Source organism: Lytechinus pictus, chromosome 5, assembly GCF_037042905.1.
Source record: "Lytechinus pictus isolate F3 Inbred chromosome 5, Lp3.0, whole genome shotgun sequence".
Lineage (NCBI taxonomy): Eukaryota > Metazoa > Echinodermata > Echinoidea > Temnopleuroida > Toxopneustidae > Lytechinus > Lytechinus pictus.
In genome coordinates, this window is record NC_087249.1 from 56470413 (window position 1) to 56488634 (window position 18222).

General features: G+C 33.1%; 1 pseudogene; it reads right to left on the reverse strand.

Moving 5' to 3' along the window:
- Positions 1-1954: 1954 nt before the first annotated feature.
- LOC129260078 (putative nuclease HARBI1) lies at positions 1955-14891 on the reverse strand (annotated as a pseudogene).
- Positions 14892-18222: the final 3331 nt, after the last annotated feature.

Consider the following 18222-nt stretch of genomic DNA (forward strand, 5'->3'; position numbering starts at 1 on the left):
GTAAATACCACATGAAATATTATAATTGTTTCAATTATCTGTATTTATTCATGAATGTAATTATTCAATATATATAATTGTGTTTTTCCCCAGGGATTGCTTAGATTGTTTATTCCCCATGCTCCGGCCTCCATTTCGAAACAAACAATTGATATCTATGATTTTTATATGGAGTCTAAACCAAAAGATGAAGTTTCTCTGTGAAAATGCAATTAACGACAGTTTACGAATGACCGTATGAAAAACTCTAAGATATATCTATGATATTATTGATATTTGATTTGGATCTTGTTAATTTCAATATATTATAATATAGTATTTTTTTTTATGCTATCGACCAATAAATCAAATTCAAAGTTCATTATTCACTCAAGTTGAAATAGAGGTATAAAAACTGAATTAACTCTTTTATCCGGAAACAAATGACGACGTAATGCTCGAGGATTGTGAAATGTTACATTCATTTATATATCTATGTTAAACATTATCAACGTATATCGGAACTGTATTATAGAGTATCATTAGTAGTTATAACAATACCAATAATGGATTTATAAATCCTTTTGTTGTTATTTTTGCTTTGCAAGAATGACTGGCATCAGTGTCGTATGGCATGGGGGGGGGGGGCACCAGCAAAAAATTTGAAATGCGCTCATTTGCCAGGTATACTGACCTGTAATAGAGGCGTTTTAAGGACAGTACAATCTAAAATACATCTGCACATGAAGCACTTATAGTCATTGTAATCATGATTAACATTTTTATATTCAGATCAGAAAAGGGGACATTTTAAGGACTGATTTTAGGAATTCATTAAGAGCAGACATATCTCACTAACCCACTAATGCGAACGTAAGCATGGACGGGAAATGATTTACATTAATACCTTAAAATGGGGCAATCACTTTAAGTAGTCATGAAAAAAGAAGCATATGTCTCAAAAGAAAACAATAACTCGCCACTGACTGTCATATTATACTTTGCTTCGTTACAGATCAGCATCATTGTCAAAAGAAGTCGTTGATGAATGTGATAAGCCAGGAGACGAAACAGATGACTTCCCCAAAACAAGGTATTAAATTGCAAATATTATCAACCTAATTTTTTGATAAAGCATGCATATTTTTGTCATTTCTGTCTTTGGTGGGCTACTTTGACCATCAATAGGAGAGATGAAACTTAAACTGGTAATAAACAGGAATGATAATTGATAGAATGGAGGTTATTATTTTAGAGAAGTATTTCTCTGGTCATTTATCATTGAAACATAGGCCTATATATAAATGAAGATAAGATAATTAAAATTAAGAGTGGAAAGAAGTGTCATTTGCCATTTGCAATGTCATTCATAAGGACAAAGGAACTTCTTATATAAATGTATTATCAACATGTTCAAATTTCATTTGAGGGTAACCATCCTTTTGTTTCTCTTGTAAAGCAATCAGTCTTCAAGCGTTGGAAGACCATTTGCACCGTCCCTGTCTTATACATGGTAATTATTGCTCATGTTTCTACTTTGCAAATTTGCCATTAAAGATCAATCCATGTTTTAAACTTACAAAGAAAAATCAGGCAAAGCAATGAAATCAGGTGGATAAAAGTTCTCTGTATTACGGCGCAATGTAAAGTTGTCCATCACAATACATATATATTTTTTAGAATGATTTAGAATTTTGAAAATTATGCTTTATTCATGTCCTTTTTGCCAACCTACTCTTCTAATTATATTATCTCTGAATATTTCAAATAATTTTGAATTTGGGGGGGGGGGGGGGGGGGAGTCTGCCCCCTGACGAGCCACAACCCATGCAAAGGACGTATCCCTGCCCCCCCCCTGATGAGCTTGAAAGACCTTATTTGCCCCCCCCCCTGACGAGCTTGAAAGACCATGATCACTCTTATCAATGGGAATAATACCTGAAATAATTCAAAGCATAATCAATTCAATATGATAACAGACAACAATTTAATATATTATTTTGTCACATTTTCCACTCATTAATAACCACAATCTACATTATTGTTTAACTATGATTAAATAGATTATGACTGTTAAAACTATTTTTGTGCGAGTCAAGTGATATGCATGTAAAAACTAATTTGTTGAAATTCAAATACATCATACTATCATGGAATACCATTAATCTTAATTAAATAATTTTTTTATTTTGGTCAATAATTTTTTACAGCAATGCATCACCTCGAAAGAGGAACTTGGAAAATCGTCGCCAAGGCACCAAGAGAGCTCGTGTGACAACAGAGGAAGCCATTCTAGAGCTGGACAAAAAAGAGCACGAGCTCAGAATGAGGCTTATCCTCAAAGAGCACGAAATCAAAATGAAGTTGATCAACGCTGAATATGAAAATAAAATGAAAATTGCCAATGCTGAACATGCTATCAAGATGGACATTTTTTCTTTACAGAAATGTACTGAAGCAGCAAAGAACAGAGAAGCCCTTGGCTACCCTAATTTCGAGGATTAAGAATTGAAATGATCAATTATGGTCTATCCATTGCATGTACACATATTCTGTTAATAATTGAATTTAATAAAAAATTATTGATGTGGTTGGGAGAATTCATTTGAATATTTATATCATAAAAACTGTATATAGACATTATCTATACATAAATTAGGAATTACGTTGTAATGGACGACAATGTACTAGAAAGACTGAGAAAAACAAATATAGTATACAGTACATGACTCATTATCAATATTCATGAAAACTAGGGCAACAAAGTTTAAAATGTCCAGCTCGGATGTCAGATATGGGTAATTATATTTCATATTTATGTTATTAATGTACATATATTCTTCACTCTCTATGATGATTAAGTATTTATTGAATATTGATATATGACTTCGGCATTATCAATTGAAAAATACACGAAGAGCATGACAGTAAGAACGTGAGTATTTATTTTTTAAAGTAAACCTAGTTAGAAGGATTTGGTATTTGTCTAACTTAAAGAAATACAATGGAATTATAAGATTTTGTATATATGTTCATATATCAAACACAAGTATCGAAAGACTCACTTAAACAAAGTCTTCTTAATATCTAAGAATTGGACCACGACAATGTACACAATGTCAGTTGTTGGGATGTTAGACGTAGAAATATAAGATATCAATAAATAAACGTTATGTTTCTTGAAAAATGAATATATGCTGTGATATATTCAATAAAAATGTATATAAATCACAGAAATATTACACCATGTGCCATTAGAATTATAATGTTCATTGAAATAAAACACATGTGATATGTTTCTTTCAATTCATATTCCAATGCCTTACATGTATATATCCGACAATGGAAAGGCCATCAATTCAATTTGATGAGAGAAGTAAATGAATGGATAGTTTGCAAATAAACTGCATTTCCTGAAATTGCAATCACTCAATTAAATATTGTTCTGTATCATTATTTTATTGTATGGCAACAATAAGATACACATTGCACAATATTTATCCATTCAATAACTGTAGGCCCAGTAGATGCATTATCAGAGGTTATTGTTGTTGACAGAAAAAGAAAAATCATTGGAAACCAACTTCTGCAATTGGGGCATAAAACGAGTTGACATTATTTCTAAATACAAAACAAGAACATTATTGCCTGCAGCAGAGTCTCAAAGAGTGCTGTAATTTCACAGGACACTTCTTACCAGCATTCACAATTAATCTGTTTCATAATGCAATAAGTGATTTATTCTCTTGAAATGACATGAAGAATCGTCTCAATTTTCTCATCAATAACATATAAAGTGGCATTTTACATATATAATACCAGGAAGTGATTTTTTTTGTGTTTTTTTTTTCATAGAGTCTGCAGCAAAAAGATTCACACGGCAAAAAACACATTCATCAATAAAAGATGAGTACTTTCTGAATTAATGAAAATGGGAATGTGGGATTATGAAGCTTACACATTTTCCAGTTAATACCACAATTTACAGAATGATTCTTTTTATCAAAAATATTTTAAGACAGAAATTAGAATCCATTTGAATTGTACGGGATGAAGCAATTGACTTCATCAACATGCTTGTTGAAATGAGAAGGAACACAGTGAACAATAAAAAACAAGGTAAACAGGAGTAAATTACAAAGAGGTACTTGCAATGTAGACATGGCATTAACGTTCCAATCATTTGTTGTTAAGAGTCATCAGGGATGGTTCAAGCGATACTGCAGGCCAAAAATAATTATTTTTAAAGAAATAAGAGTAAAAATTAACAGAGCAAAACTCTGAAAGTTTTATCAAAATCTGATAAAACAAAATAAGTTATTGAATTCTAAAGTTTGACAACATTTTGCAAAAACATTTAAAATGTCATAACTTTATTTGTTGTCCAAATTTAATGAAATTTCCAGTGTTTTGTTTGTCTGATTTTACTTTATCTGTTCAAATCATACTGTTTTCAGCCTGGAGTATCCCTTTTAATCCCAACACAAGAAGGAAGATCAAATCCAGAAGTTTTCCAACATTGAGTGAAGAAGTTGAAGCTACTTGACAAATAATTCTAAGAGTAATGCAGGTAACCTGATGTGCTGGGTGCATCGATGAAAAATGTTTACATTAGGAGTGAGTGATGGGAAACCATTCCAATCAAGTGTAATTGTTGATTGAAAAAAAAAAGAGTTTCATGCAGCTAACCTTACATCCTTAGTTACATTCACTGGTAGTACAAATATTTTTTTAAAGTAATTAACCATCCTGACTACACTCAACAATAACTCCAAAATAAAGATTTTCTGAATATTTTTCTAAAACTTGTCACATCCCAAATTGAGAAATAATTTCAATTGAATGAAAATTCTAACTTGTGTAAAATAATTTTCAAACAGCACAAGAATATGTAAATTTTGCCATAGAGTAACTGATATAATAGAACTGTGACAGCTTGCATGAAATGCTATTGAATAGAAAATCAATAATTCTCTATTAATATTGTAATTCTTAAGTGGCTAGTAATGACAGTAGTAGCTTTTACTAGGACGTAATGGCAGAGGTATAAAATATTACAGAATGTATATGATGTTTTAAAACATAAAATTCAGTTGCGGTTATGATGTCAAGATGGTTAAAAAAGAATTCAATAAAATGACAACCGAGGATTTGTAAACTGGCCATCTTCATTGTATTATATTTCATCTGAGATTTAATTTAGGGTATTATTATCTTGTTAGGTGCTCTCTATTACCCCGGTAAGGCTCGGCTGCTGATTCTGATGCTCACACCTTTTTCGTGTATTTAAGAACATAATTAAAAATATAAATGTAGTTGCATAAGACTCTTGTTTGCTGGAATGATTACAAGTACCTTGACAGCATCAGCATTCACAGATTTTCTCTGAAGTGACTGAAAAAACAGCAAGGGCTTCAGCAGATTGTTCTGAGTGGTTACCTGGATTAGCGGGTGAAGTGATCCTCAATGATCTGTTCTCTCCTGAGCCTACCAGCGACTGCATCGCGGTGGCCAGGAGGAAGGTGATCCAGTGGCATATCATTATCAGGCTCAGGTCCTTGAAATTCTTCCTCGCGCCACTCCAAAGATATATTCCAAAGGACCGAGCACGCCACTATAACTATGAATGCAGTGTCCACCTTCACACGCGAATCATTGAGGCAAGGGAATCTCCTTTTCCAACGGCCAAAGGTGCGCTCAATAACACAGCGGCCTCTCTTGTGGGCATGATTGTAGCGCATCTCTGGCCGTTGGAGAGGGTTTTGGAGGGGAGTCATCAAAAAGGGGAGGCACGCGTACCTGCAAAATTATGAGAAAGAAACAAAATAATAATTGAACATAGATAATATTGAACAAAACTTGTCAAATAAAAATGCAAAGGACTTCTGTAAGTATTCTGTTGCATTTTCAAGATGACAAAAAGACCTAAAATAAATATTCAAAAAACCCCATAATATCCAAAGTATATGAAATGTCAATGAATTTGTTTATAATTATCATGGTTAAGGTTTGATTACCTTGAAACATGTTCTGTTTATCAAAGATACATGTTCTTTTCATTAATTTTTTGTGTGGTCTATATCCATTTTTAAAACTGAAATGCATATTTCTTCTTCCTTTCATCACCCTTAGTTTTAGTTTACTATTTGAAAATCATGGGGAGGAGCAGCCACTCCACCACCCCTCCCCCTAGCTATGTAGCAGTTATAATTCATGAAATTTAAAAATTACTTTGACATACAAATATATAAGGCCACGCATCTTGAACTCACCGCATTTGTGTTATGTCATAATTGAATAGTGCACCTATCGGTAATCAAATGGTCATAACTTAAATAAAAATTATCCTATCCTTACAAAACTATATTTTTTCAGAAGAAAATTTCATGAGGATTCCATAAATGGCAATAAGTGAAGTAGAAAAATTGCTAACATATTATGAGTGAAAATCTTTGACATTTTACAACCCCCAATATACTTTATTTTAAACATCCATAATTTTTTTCCTCTTTGCCCATATCATTAATTACTTAACATTTTTGTATTGCTTATTATTTACATGATATATAACTTCAAGGGATTCATTCATTTTATACAGATCATATTGATTTTGAATATCCAATACTGACATTTCTTTTCTGTCATTGCTTTACTTTCTAAAAAAATCATAATAAATGAAGGACTATTTGATGTGTACAGAGGTGTATTTTTATGCCCATTATATCAAAGGACAAGTCCATCCCAACAAAAAGTTGATTTGACTAAAAAGAGAAAAATCCATTAAGCATGACACTGAAAATTTCATCCAAATTGTTAGAAGCAGTATTTTATATTTCATGCGTTGTTTTACGGGAAGCAAGTGAAGGTTTTTTTAAGTACATGTAGTTGGTTACAATTTTTTTTAAATCGACATACCCACTATCTCCAAGCAACAACCCAGAACCATCTGCTCTTCTTGCCTCTAGCTGCAATTTCAGTGCACTCTCATTGAAAATCCGTGAATCATGAGTGCTGCCAGGCCACCTTGCCACGATACTTGTTATCTTTCCAGCATTATCACAAACAACCTAATCATGGTACACAGAGAAACATCAATAGGAGAAAGAAAAAAACAAATGATAAATTGAATTCGTTCATCATCTTCTTTTCATCTTCTTAACACCTTCTTCATCATCTTTAACCTAAAACTTGGTTGTAGACCAGAAAAGAAACGTATAAAATCTGAAAGTGATATTAGGAAACTGTTACTACAGTGAATAGGACATTACATGTATCTGACTACTTGGCAGAGTCTGTACTTCTGTCTGTGCCTTGCAGTAGGACCACAGAAATTGATGAACATGATAGACTACTTGCGGACTTTACATGTGCACATTTTTAACACATTGTATTTTGTTTATTTCTTGTTTACATGTGTGCTGATTAATACCCCTGTTTTCATTGTGTGTCTGTTGGTGGTGTGTGTGCCTTTTTCCCCAATTTTCCCTTTTCATCTCTCTCTAACTTAGAGTTGAATAATTTGTTTAAACCTGATCAAGTTTTCAATTCTTCACCTAACCAATTACTTCAAGATGATTCCATATATGATGACCATGATGATGTTATTAATGATATTGATCCTGATAGGAACTCTAATCTATTTGATGTCTGTAATAAATATTGGTTGCCAAATGAATTTAATGCAAACCCAGAGTTTCAAGACAGTAACATGTTTAACTTACTGCACTTCAACTCACGTAGTCTGTATAAAAATTTTGATTCTATTCATGATTTTATATGTCAATTAGACCAAAAATTATGTTTATATGGATTTAGTGAAACATGGATTCACAACAATACCCCTGTTTCATTATTTAATTTATATGGTTACACTTTTTTTCATAGTGATCGGATGAAATGTAGAGGTGGTGGTGTTGCAATGTTTGTAAAAAAAATATTTCAATGTGTCTGTAAGAAAAGACCTATGTTTATCAAATGCAATTTGTGAATCACTCTTTCTTGAAATGTGTATGCAAAACAAAAGAAATATCATTGTTGCTGTTATATATAGAGATCCCCACTCTAGTGTTGACGACTTTAATTGTGAAATTGATTCTTGTTTACATAAGCTAGGGAAAGAAAGTAAAGACATTTATAAAATGGGGGATTTTAATATCAACCTATTAAATTATTCAAATGTGAATCAAGTCAATGACTTTGTAAATATTTTATATAATAGATCTTTTCGACCATTGATTGATAAACCTACACGTATAAGTAAATCATCAACAACACTTATAGATAATATATTTACAAATGTCTGCAGTAAAAGTGTAAATTCAGGTATATTTTATAATGACACAACCGATCAGTTGCCAATTTTTTCTATTACTTATAATACTCTGAAAGAGAAGATAAATACAGATGTTGATAGAGAAAGAATATGTTTTAATCCTGCTATTATTGATGCTATAAAAAAAGAGTTAACTCATCAAGATTGGTCTGATCTTACTTTATTTGACAATGTTGACCATGCTTATGATCATTTTGTAAATAAGCTTAACAATATTGTTTGTAATGCATGTTCAAAGAATGATTGTAAAAAGAAATCTTCACCAAGAAAATCATGGATCGCTTTCTCTTTATTAAAATATATCAATAAAAAGAACAGGCTTTACAAAGCATACTGCAAAACACAAAGTGATAAGTCTTTTAACAAATTTAAAAAGTACAGGAATGTACTGAATGGTGTATTGAAAAATGCTCGCAAAAAATACTATTATGACTTATTACAAATAAATAAAAATAATCTTTCAAAAGTTTGGCAAATTATTAATGAGTTAATAGGGAGAACTAAACAAGACAGATTTCCCACATATTTTATGAAAAATGATGTTAAAATAGAAAGTGAAAGTGATATTGCTGAAGAATTCAACAACTATTTTTCAAGTATTGCTTCTTTTGCACAATTGTCTAAACTAAATCAATCACCGAAAAGTCATTTCAGTTCTTACCTCAATAGATATTGTAATAACTCAATTTTTTTTGTATCCAACATGTGAAACATAAATTATTATCATTGTTAAAAAAATGAAAAATTCAAAAAGTACAGGATTTGATGGTGTAAACATGCATCTTATAAAGAATATCATTCACTCAATTGTTTTTCCTTTAGTCCATATTGTTAATTTATCTATGTGCACTGGCTCTGTGCCAAATAATATGAAAATTGGTAAAATAGTCCCAATATTCAAGAAAGGTGACAAGCACCTTTTCTCTAATTATAGACCAATTACCTTATTGCCCTGTTTTTCAAAAATACTAGAAAAAATTATGTACAATCGTATAATTAATCATATATGTAAGAATTCTTTATTAACCAATGCTCAATATGGTTTCAGGTCTAATCATTCTTGTGAACATGCTTTGATTGAATTGCATGATATCCTATTACATAATATTCATAATAATTTACATTCATTCGGTATCTTTCTTGATTTGTCAAAAGCATTTGACTTGATTGACCATAACATTCTTTTATATAAATTGCCATACTTTGGAATTCGTGGTGTAGCCCTTCAGTGGTTTCATAGTTATTTATTGAATAGGAAACAATACACAACCTTTAATGATAATAACTCACCTTTTTCAAATGTGGAATGCGGAATTCCGCAGGGGTCCGTACTCGGCCCCCTGCTTTTTCTGTTATATGTCAATGATATATGTAATGTTTCATCATTTTTCAATTTCATTTTGTTTGCTGATGATACCAACATTGTCTCTTCACACCAAGATTTTGATATACTCCAGCGTAAGACAAGTGAAGAACTCCGCAAACTTATCGACTGGTTTGATTCTAATAAGTTAGCAATCAATTGTGATAAAACATGTATTTTGTATTTCTCCAAATCAAATATTAAGTCTCCTCACCACAGTCAAAGTAAAAATAAATAATTTATATTTGAACGTTTCAAAGTCAGTAAAATTCCTTGGAGTCTTACTGGATGATCAACTTTCTTTTCGAGACCATCGCATGAATTTACTTAAAGACCCTGACCGGTGTAAAAACAATCATATATCAAAATAAAGGTAATGATTCATACAATACAAATATACCAAAACTATTACATACATCTCCTTCCAATAGTTAAAAATATTAAATAAAAATCAAAGAAACTGCTCCTCCAAAGTACGCTTCGATTGAGCACCCCCACGTCGCCTGGAAATGATGACGTCACGTTGTGTCAGGAGGGTTGTGATTCCATAGGTTTGTGTACGAAAGCATTGGGTATTTTCTTCCATTTCCATGTTATGAATCCAATTTTTTTTTTCGTTTTCAGATGAAAATGGCACTCAAAATTATTCACTGTTCAAATTGTTGTAATCCTACAACTACTCACTACCTTTTTTTGTGATTTCTTTGTTTGGCTCTTATTGGGCCTAAATTGCTATGTCAGGAAAAGTTGTTATACATAATCTAAATGCAGATAGAATTGAAATCTGCGCCAAATAAGCAGGAAATAATATATGGCAAAAACTAGTTCAAAACTGTAGATTTCATAAATTCAAGCTTGTGGGTAAAAATATATGTGATATCCCTCTGTGATAGAAGTGAAGAGAATGAAATGCGTTATCTGGAAAGCAAAAAAATCACCCAGTTTTTCTGTGTACAAGCCTATGGAATCACGACGCTTCTTACACAACGTGACGTCACGGTCTCGAGGCAGGTGAAAAGCACAATAAAGCCTATTTTCTAAGCGGGGTTCGAAGCCCGATAATTGGACTATTCTTAAGCAAAATACTCAGCTGGGAAGCGGTGAAAATGCATAAAGCATACCTTGCTGTATTTAGTAGCTTATAAGCTTTCGATTGGTATATAATTTATCAATTTCATTTTCGGGTCCGGTCTGGATCTTTAATAAGATTTCCAAGAATGTTGGTATCATCAGTAAATTACGTTCTATTTTACCCGAAAAACAATTATTTATGTTGTACAACTCACTTGTACTTCCTTTTATCTATTATTGTAATATTACTTGGGGAAACATAGGAAAAAATCAATTAGAACCCTTTCATAAATTGCAGAAAAAAGGCTTACGTATCTGTACTAAATCTTCCTATTATGCATCATCTGCCCCCCTCTTCTTTGAATTAAAAACACTAAATATTTATCATATTTATGAATTTAAAGTTGCAGTTTTGATGTATTATATTAAACAGGAAATGGCACCTGTAAACATAATGATTTTTTTTCAATTATAATAATGATTTTCACCAGTATAATACTCGTTCAGCTTCTCATTTTCATCTTCCACTGACCTCTAATAATCAAATTCATAATTCTTTTAAACATGCAGGACCTAGAATTTATAACAACTTAGATCCTATAATTCGTTCTTGTTCAACTGCCTCCTCATTTAAAATTTTACTTAAAAGACAATTAATTAGTGGTTATTCATCTTGATTCCCTTTCCCTTTTCTAAACATACATGTACCCTCCTCCCCCTCTCTCTTCTCTCTTTCTCTCTCTCTCTCTCCTTTGTTTGAGTGCAATGGGTCATGGATGTGTGTTGGGTGTGGGTGATTCTGTGTTTGATGTATGAATATATAATGATTACGTTATGATTATTAATGATTATTTGAATACCTGTAAAGGGGCAACTGCCTAACAAGATTTTAATATTTTTGGTTGCCTCTTACCATATGTTGATTTTTCTTTTACATGAATGTATAAATTATATTTATTTGTTGTATATTTATTTGTTTTATGTTTTGTTACATTTATGCATTTATATATTATGTTGTTTTACAGTGTATTTGAATATTTTTATATGGTTAATAAATGAATTGAATTGAATATTAATATATGCTAACTTCTTAAAATAAAACAAATCAATTAAAGGGGAAAAACATTTTATGAGAAACATATAAATGAAAATCAATGTCAAAGTATATCAAAAGTACCTGAAAATAAATTCTTAGACTGTAGCATCTAATTAATATCTAAATAAATAAATTTTTAATGAAAATGCTCAAGAGCATATTTAAAGGAAAAATAAGAAAAATACAGTACATTACAAAGAGAGGGTGCTAAATAAAACAATCTAAATTTAAATGTTTAAAAAAGAAATCAATGACCGCTATTATACTTTTATGACATTGGAATTATGATAGGAGTACAAGTCACATTATCGACCCTTTACCAAAACTTCAGACTGTCATAACAGAGTATACGTTTATGAAGATAAGTACCGGTAATATATTAAAAATGCAATCTAACCTGCACATTGATGGAATACCTGTTCTTCTGGTTAAGAAAGTACAGGACTTGTTCCCCACCAGGACTCCTAATGTATACATGAGTCCCATCGATGGCACCTATGACGCCAGGAAACCCGCAGTACTCGTAGAATCTCTGCTGGGTAGATTCAACCTCTTCTCTCATTTAGTTGGAAATCTTATGAATTCTCTCTTCCTTCTTGCAATAGCCTCAGAAACATCTCTGATGACTCTGCAAACAGATGATTGGGACATTGATGCTTCGTCCCCATGCATCCTCTGGAATGAACCTGAATTAGAAAAAGAAATTATAATGAATAAATTTTGAACTGGATAATTTTCCTAATAAAACCAAGACAATTATAAATAGAACATAGATAAAGAAAATAACAAATGAATATTGAAAAATATAATGGGATGAAACATATTGAGCGTAGTGAAACATGGTGTTTGGTGTTAGAAAAATCAATACGCAAATGCATTTGTTACACCGATCCTTGTAATGACAATGATTACTTGAATTATGGTCAAACATCCAGAAATTCGACTTTTTTTCGTTTCAAGAGGGGGGGGGGGGGGGGTTGACAGAATATTACATATTTAGTTTGATGTTGTTGATTAAAGGTTTTTAGACAATTCTGATATCAGTGTTAACTAGGGTTCTGTCTACATTAGCTAATCAATATCATTATGGATTACTTTGCACAAAAACTTTTACACCAGTTACTAGTAATGTAATGAGTTGCTTTGATGTAACCTAAATGCATGCACTGGTGTACAGATGAAAGGGGGATCTTGGGGGGGGGGGGGCTATGCCACTTCACCCCTAAACAAGTGGAGCGCCTCTGGCAGTCACACCTGCATTACGCAATTCAATGTAGCAGCAGTGCTGACTTTAAGAACTACTATAAAATAATTATTAAAAAAAAGCACCATTCATGTAATGATATCGTAATTTGACCTTAAATGACCTTCGTCATGTGACCTAATACTTGCACAGGATGTCCAAAAGTTTTATGAATCAGATCCATAAACTTTAAAAGTTATTATGGTAATTCAACAAATACCCCAAAACTTGGTCAAAGTTCATTGACCTTAAATGACCTTTGACCTTGGTCACGTGTCGTGAAACTCGCAAAGGATTTTCAATGATACTTGATTACTCTTACGGCCAAGTTTTATGATCAGATCAATAAACTTTCAAAATTCAAGACCAATAAGAAAACAAAAATAAAAAAATAATTATTTTTTTTCCTCTCTCTCTCTCTATCTCTTGTTGACATTTATAAATTGAAGTAATGTCATGGAAAGTTGTGTGGATGTATAATGAAAATAACAATGACGTCTTTTGTGTTTTATTAAACAAATTATTTTCACCAGCATTGAGTCATAGACTAGTGCAATAATCAGAGACTGACGAATGCAATGTATGATATACCCCTCAAGCGCATCCAATAGCATACATATTTGGTGGATAATATGAACTCACCAACTGCATAAAATCGCAAAGTTGTCAGAACCTGCAAAAAAACAGGTAGTGGTTCATTACGTTCTGTATTCCTCCTCAGATCACCCTCAAGCATGTTGATGAGATGGAGCGATACCGCATTCGAAAGGCTTCATCCACGTACAACTCAAAAGGATTCATTCTGTCTTGTAATCCCCTTCGAGGTCTGGGCCTATTGGCTATCTGTGTGTACATGGAAAAAGAATTTAGAGTAAACATGAAAAAAATGGTAATTCAAGATTCCCTGAACAATAGGCAAGGTTTGTAAACATTTAGCCACCCCCCCCCCTCCTAGTCTTCTTATGTATCGTATGGAAATAGCCATGTCTATTTAGGATTAAGTTTGTTTTTCTTTTCCTAATTTTTTTACTAATACATACATTGCAATTTGCATACATCAAGTCACGTTTCAAGTAATCTGCTGCTTTAATTGCCGTACTTTCGTTCATTTTGGCTCAATCCATTTTTATACCTTGGATGAAAATTGTCACTGCTTGTGCAAGTAGGAACGAATATTTGCCATGTTAGTTTCATCACTAGTGCTTCAACAAATATCTCCTCCACATTTAGAAACAATTTTGACAGTTATAAAAAAAGGAAATATTTTGTGATAAGCACTGCATCAGTATGTTTTTCAATAGAAACAAAAGCTTACCTCTCTGACCCTGTCGACGCGATAAAGGTGCATCAAATGAGCACGGTGATTTTCTACCATACCGGTATTTGTTCTGCATAGAAAATGAAAATGACAGAGGGTAAAGTTTCAATGGCAAAGAAAATACATATTAGATGAGCATGAGACTAGAATGAGGTTCAGTATTTATCTATTAACTCATTGAGATAACAGTTTGCCAAACTTCTCTCAAATTTGTATTCTGAAAATTGTCTTACTGTATCTCTGTAAGGACGTCCCCAATTTTTTTTCCTTTGCTAAAAATACATGTGACTGCTCTCCCAAATTTAATTTCTTATGCTACTGATTTTTATGATGAGCAATCAATGATAAAATTCAATCCTACAGATCAATCACAAGTTATTGGGACAAGGACAAGTGTTACCTTCAATGGGAGAATGATATCAACAGCGTACTCCACCCGTTCTGAGAAACTATTCGCTGGCAAGTAACAGTATTACTCTGGCTGGTGGTAGACTGGTAGCTCTAATAACGTCACTGTGATCACACTGGCTAGAGACTGTACAGAATGATACATATTTGACAATAGGCAATCAAATCATAGCTAAAGAAATACATAGGTCTATAGTCTGCATGTCAGATCGATTCTTTCATGAACCAACATAAACAAATATGTTAATTTCAGACCCAATGTCAATTTTAGACTCAACAAATATGTCATTCACTATAAATAATATTGGAAAAGGGGGTTGACATTGGCGTGGAAAACGAGAAATTCAAGAAAAATAGAGGAAATGTATTTAAAGAAAATTCATCATACATACATGTTAGCACTCAACACTCTGTTTGGTTTGCTGAGCATTTACGTGATTTTGAATTTGCACATACCGGTAATTCTAGACTAGACCCCCCCCAAAAAAAAAAAAAAATATGCACAAATACAAATAAAAAACAACATCTTATACAGGTCTCAGCGCAGCCTTTCGAGAAAAAACTCCCTACTTACCCCCCCCCCCCCTCCATGCACACCCTCTCCATAAACACAGACTGCCATCATAAGCCATTGCATACATGTACATGTCGATATGTTTATCCATACTTCTTTCTTAATTAGGATAAAATGATTTTATGAAGTTAGAGCAATTTTGCATGTATAGACTGTAACATTTATTATTTTTAGATCACTGACCATTCGTTTACAATGTTTGTCATTTCGGCCAAGTTGTCATTGTTCCATCTCTAGCTTTAAAAAGGTGTGTGCATTGTCCTCATAAATTATCACCAAACACTCTCTTAACATTTTATTTCATTAATGTCACAAGTTTCATAATCACAGACAATTAGCAAAAAAAAAAAAAAATATTCAGTTCCATATAGTCCATGGGCGGTATTCTGAGGTCATTTTATCTTTAAAATATTTCATTTTATCTCTTAAAATGAAATTGGTATTCTGAGATGACATTTTATCTCTCAGTTTAAATTTGAAATTTTATCTTGCGAATAATTTTATCTTGCGTATCTATGACGATACGCAATACAGAGCAGTGGCTGCGTAGACATACCCATCACGTATCTGGGTATTGCAACGCGCATGATGTGCTTGCGCCCAAGTTACTAAAAAAAAAAAAAAAGCTTAAAAGAGGGTAGGGGCTATTTTATCTCCGCGACGTTGATGCGACCAATATTTCTAGGTGAATTAACCCCGAATATTGTCATAAAAATGATGAAAAATTAAATATTTATTGAGAATACCACCTTAACGTTATTCCTGTACAATCAGAAAGTATTTCATAAGGCTTGTCTTGACTAATATTGTCTTTGAAATGATGCTTGAAAAGATGGGATATAGACTTCGAAAAAAGATGAGAGTATTGTCCTTTTTGTTAAAAACAAATCTCTATAAAGACACGTAAGCGTATAGTGTAAGCGTATTTCAAGTCAATAAATTGACGCAATCTCACTCCTTTGCCACACCTCCTGGCGGAATGGATTTCAATTGGTTGAGTGACACAAGAGAGCTATAAAAGCGCGTTTCTAATTGGATATTGATTAAAAAGTAGGTGTGTCTTACAGATATAAAATGAAGATAAAATTGTTCTCAGAATACCAATTTTGAGAGATTTTAAGGGTATTCTATCTCACTGATTTTAACGGAGATAAAATATTTTATTTTATCTGAGATAAAATGGATCTTAGAATACCACCCCAAATCTAGATCTGTAGACTAAGGAATAAAAAAAAAAAATTAAGTCACAGGCATATTTTTGGTGAGGACCTCTATTACTAGTGGAAAGTTGGCGAAGAACAATAGGAAACAAGATGGCGGCGTAAACATCGGGCATGTCTCTTCCGCCTTTTCAAAATATTTTTCTCATTTTTTTAAATGAATTCTTGTTTAAAAATATAATCGATGGCGTAGAGTGTCGGAAATGAAGTTGTATCCCATGTACATGATTTAGGGCTAGATCTTTTAGAAGGAAAGTAGAAATCTCGGGGGCGAAAGTTTCAGGTTTTTTGGCGGTACACACAGATGAATGGGAAGGAATACCTGGCTTCATTGAGAGTAAGCACACGTCAGCCGCCTAGCTAGTACAGGGGACTCAACAGCCATATGTTTATGTATTTAAGTTCGGATAAAACAGTGAAGTGAAGATGCACGACAGCAAAAGACGAAGTAAGTAACTGTTTTTCCCCCTTTCTTTCAACTTTCAAGTTTATTTTCCCCGTGTTGATGCAAACCGTGCATGAAATTCAGGCCAAAACGGAATAATAATCTTTATTAGTAATAGTATGTTATATCTTTATGAAATAAAGACAAAGATCGGTGAGCCCGTCGGGGAGATTTTTCATTGTCAATCCCCAGTATGGTGGCTGCACAATAACGAACCGTCTGTGTACGAGGAAACATAAAAAAAGAATTTAATATGTTAAAAAACTCCTCGAAACAGACATGACGGCTGCCAGCTGTCTAGAATCCCTAGATTAGACTGATTTTTATTCTCCAGGATCAGGAGCCTAAGACTAGGATAGACCATGTAGATCTAAGAAAATCCAGCGACAGGGTCAGGAGAAATCAGAAATTTCGGAAGAACTGAGTGAAAAAGGGAACAAGTCAAGGGTCTAATCGTCTGACGGCCGACGGGTCAGTAACGGAGCTCTAGCAGTGTCACAGAGCTCGCGAAAGACCAACACAGAAATGCACTTATGGGGCTACGCAAAACCATTTCCGCAAGATAATTATTCACTAACTCGACTCTCATGACCGCACCTAAGATACATGCATTTTATGACATAAATTCGTACATTACTTCACAAATCAATGCATAAAAAGTTACAAAGAATATTGCTCATCAAAACAAAATGTCAAATTACTCACAATTTTCTCGGAGCTCGGTCCAGCATGTATTTTATATAACGGTGCTTTTACGTCCAGTGTTCCACTTTTTTAGCTGCAAAATTGCCGCCCAGCGATCGTCTGCGTAAAATGTACCCAAATGCTGCGCTGTGATTGGCCAATTACGCCTAAAATCAACGGATTCTGTGGAGTCCACTGTTCAGACCACCCCAAACAGTTGACTCGAAATCGTGACGTAATAGGCTTGGTCGAATCCGTGGATTCGGTCGAGTCCACCTTTGTGAATCACAAAAGCGAATCCGTGGACTCTGGATCTTGCAAAATCCATGGATTAATCCGTGGATTTTGTAAAATTCACCTTTGTGAATTCGGGCCATAGGCCCTAATTCACAAAGGTGGTTTTGAAAATCCACGATTGATTCCATGGTTTATGCAGATTTCTTAGCGCGTGAATAAAAAATGTCAAATTCTAATGCGCGCTTTTGTCAA